Source organism: Salvelinus fontinalis, chromosome 11, assembly GCF_029448725.1.
Source record: "Salvelinus fontinalis isolate EN_2023a chromosome 11, ASM2944872v1, whole genome shotgun sequence".
Taxonomy (NCBI): domain Eukaryota; kingdom Metazoa; phylum Chordata; class Actinopteri; order Salmoniformes; family Salmonidae; genus Salvelinus; species Salvelinus fontinalis.
Genome location: NC_074675.1, coordinates 30,527,313 through 30,531,391, shown reverse-complemented (window position 1 = coordinate 30,531,391; position 4,079 = coordinate 30,527,313).

Here is a 4,079-nt window from a genome sequence, read left to right as displayed (position 1 = left end):
AGGAGTGGAACTATCTCCTTGTCAACTATATAGCTCTGTTTAGGAGGGGAACTATCTCCTTGCCATCTATATAGCTCTGTGTAGGAGGGGAACTATCTCCTTGCCTACTATATAGCTCTGTTCAGGAGTGGAACTATCTCCTTGCCAACTATATAGCTCTGTTTAGGAGTGGAACTATCTCCTTGCCTACTATATAGCTCTGTTTAGGAGTGGAACTATCTCCTTGCCAACTATATAGCTCTGTTTAGGAGTGGAACTATCTCCTTGCCAAATATATAGCTCTGTTTAGGAGTGGAACTATCTCCTTGTCAACTATATAGCTCTGTTTAGGAGTGGAACTATCTCCTTGTCAACTATATAGCTCTGTTTAGGAGTGGAACTATCTCCTTGTCAACTATATAGCTCTGTTTAGGAGGGGAACTATCTCCTTGCCATCTATATAGCTCTGTGTAGGAGGGGAACTATCTCCTTGCCATCTATATAGCTCTGTTTAGGAGGGGAACTATCTCCTTGCCTTGCTGTCCTGTCCTCCTCTGTGTCTGTGAGGGGCTTGAGTCTGAGGTTTAAGTAGAGAGAAGAGAGATGGGCCACGGATTAAAACCCTAACAACAGCCTCCACCCCGGTTCCTGCTAGAGAGGACAACTCTCTTCCTTATTAACAGCACCTGAGTGGGTTTAGATGCAGTTCCTGACCACATCTCCTTCAGTTGTCATCCCTGGCCTCCTACCCAGACACCTCCTGTGTCCTGACATCACTTCTCCTTCAGTTGTCATCCCTGGCCTCCTACCCAGACACCTCCCGTGTCCTGACATCACCTCTCCTTCAGTTGTCATCCCTGGCCTCCTACCCAGAGTGAGGCTGTGTGGAGTCAACAAATATAATGAGATACTCTTCATTAAAGTGTGTTTTCCCCCTCAGTGATGAACCTCTGCGGATGGATGATGTGTTTGACATTAGTGACATGTCTGGATGTCTCATTGACCCTGACATGCCAACTCACTAGCACGGGGGTTAAGATGGAGGGCGGAAGACAGTATGAGAATGAAGTTGAGAGAGAGAGAGAGAGAGAGAGAGAGAGAGAGAGAGAGAGAGAGAGAGAGAGAGAGAGACAGAGAGAGAGAGAGAGAGAGAGAGACAGAGAGAGAGAGAGAGAGAGAGAGAGAGAGAGAGAGAGAGAGAGAGAGAGAGAGAGAGAGAGAGAGAGAGAGAGAGAGAGAGAGAGAGAGAGGAGAGAGAGAGAGAGAGAGAGAGAGAGAGAGAGAGAGAGAGAGAGAGACAGAGAGATAGAGAGAGAGAGAGAGAGAGAGAGAGAGAGAGAGAGAGAGAGAGAGAGAGACAGAGAGGAGGGTCTAGGTATAGTGTAGCCAACAGGAGGAGGGTCTAGGTATAGTGTAGCCAACAGGAGGAGGGTCTAGGTATAGTGTAGCCAACAGGAGGAGGGTCTAGGTATAGTGTAGCCAACAGGAGGAGGGTCTAGGTATAGTGTAGCCAACAGGAGGAGGGTCTAGGTATAGTGTAGCCAGGAGGGTCTAGGTATAGTGTAGCCAGGAGGGTCTAGGTATAGTGTAGCCAGGAGGGTCTAGGTATAGTGTAGCCAACAGGAGGAGGGTCTAGGTATAGTGTAGCCAGGAGGAGGAGGGTCTAGGTATAGTGTAGCCAACAGGAGGAGGGTCTAGGTATAGTGTAACCAACAGGAGGAGGGTCTAGGTATAGTGTAACCAGGAGGAGGGTCTAGGTATAGTGTAGCCAACAGGAGGAGGGTCTAGGTATAGTGTAGCCAACAGGAGGAGGGTCTAGGTATAGTGTAGCCAACAGGAGGAGGGTCTAGGTATAGTGTAGCCAACAGGAGGAGGGTCTAGGTATAGTGCAGCCAACAGGAGGAGGGTCTAGGTATAGTGTAGCCAGGAGGGTCTAGGTATAGTGTAGCCAGGAGGGTCTAGGTATAGTGTAGCCAGGAGGGTCTAGGTATAGTGTAGCCAACAGGAGGAGGGTCTAGGTATAGTGTAGCCAACAGGAGGAGGGTCTAGGTATAGTGTAGCCAACAGGAGGAGGGTCTAGGTATAGTGTAACCAGGAGGAGGGTCTAGGTATAGTGTAGCCAACAGGAGGAGGGTCTAGGTATAGTGTAGCCAACAGGAGGAGGGTCTAGGTATAGTGTAGCCAACAGGAGGAGGGTCTAGGTATAGTGTAGCCAACAGGAGGAGGGTCTAGGTATAGTGTAGCCAACAGGAGGAGGGTCTAGGTATAGTGTAGCCAGGAGGAGGAGGGTCTAGGTATAGAGTAGCCAACAGGAGGAGGGTCTAGGTATAGTGCAGCCAACAGGAGGAGGCGTCTAGGTATAGTGCAGCCAACAGGAGGAGGGTCTAGGTATAGTGCAGCCAACAGGAGGAGAAGGGTCTAGGTATAGTGTAGCCAACAGGAGGAGGGTCTAGGTATAGTGTAGCCAACAGGAGGAGGAGGGTCTAGGTATAGTGTAGCCAGGAGGGTCTAGGTATAGTGTAGCCAACAGGAGGAGGGTCTAGGTATAGTGTAGCCAGGAGGAGGAGGGTCTAGGTATAGTGTAGCCAACAGGAGGGTCTAGGTATAGTGTAGCCAGGAGGGTCTAGGTATAGTGTAGCCAGGAGGGTCTAGGTATAGTGTAGCCAACAGGAGGAGGGTCTAGGTATAGTGTAGCCAGGAGGAGGAGGGTCTAGGTATAGTGTAGCCAGGAGGAGGGTCTAGGTATAGTGTAGCCAACAGGAGGAGGGTCTAGGTATAGTGTAGCCAACAGGAGGAGGGTCTAGGTATAGTGTAGCCAACAGGAGGAGGGTCTAGGTATAGTGTAGCCAACAGGAGGAGGGTCTAGGTATAGTGTAACCAACAGGAGGAGGGTCTAGGTATAGTGTAGCCAACAGGAGGAGGGTCTAGGTATAGTGTAGCCAACAGGAGGAGGGTCTAGGTATAGTGTAGCCAGGAGGAGGGTCTAGGTATAGTGTAACCAGGAGGAGGAGGGTCTAGGTATAGTGTAACCAACAGGAGGAGGGTCTAGGTATAGTGTAGCCAGGAGGAGGGTCTAGGTATAGTTTAGCCAGGAGGAGGAGGGTCTAGGTATAGTGTAGCCAACAGGAGGAGGGTCTAGGTATAGTGTAGCCAACAGGAGGAGGGTCTAGGTATAGTGTAGCCGACAGGAGGAGGGTCTAGGTATAGTGTAACCGACAGGAGGAGGGTCTAGGTATAGTGTAACCGACAGGAGGAGGGTCTAGGTATAGTGTAACCGACAGGAGGAGGGTCTAGGTATAGTGTAGCCAATAGGAGTAGGGTCTAGGTCCTCCTTCCTCCACCCCTATCTCTCCCATCACTATCTCTCCTCCCTCCACCCTATCTCTCCTCCCTCATCCCTCTCTCTCTACACACAAGATTTACTGGTTTCTTTTATCAGACAGGAACCTCTTTCCTACAGAGACTCTCCTCTCCCCCTCCTCCTCTCTCTTTTCATGCCCTCTCTCTTCCTCTGTGTTTACGGCCAGATCTCTTCAGGGCATTAATTAAAGTAAAAATTACATCCCAAATGGCACCCTATTCCCTATAAAGTGCACTAGGGTCCATAGTGCTCTGGTCAGAAGTAGTGCACTATATAGGGAATAGGGTGCCATTTGGGACAAAACCTGAGATTAATAGTGTCGGCTGTCTGGGTGTGAGCCACTGCAGTCCTATAGCTCTTCTAACACAGAAACCACTGACACCTTACACTGTCACCAGGATCACACACGACTACGAAATATACACTGTCAGACACACACTCTGTCACACAACACACACACAGACAGAGATACACACACACACACACACACACACACACACACACACACATAACCAACTATATGACCCCTTATAGACTACCCCAGATCCAGCCTTCTGAGTCTCACTCAACTGAGTCTGGAGTGAGAGTCTTGGTATGCACTGGGATTCTCTGGCACTGGGATTCTCTGGCACTGGGATTCTCTGGCACTGGGTAGCAAATCTATAACACTGTCTGGCACTTTCTCCCCACTCTTGCTCTCTCCCCCCTCTCCACCTATCTCTCTCTCATGTTCCTCTCT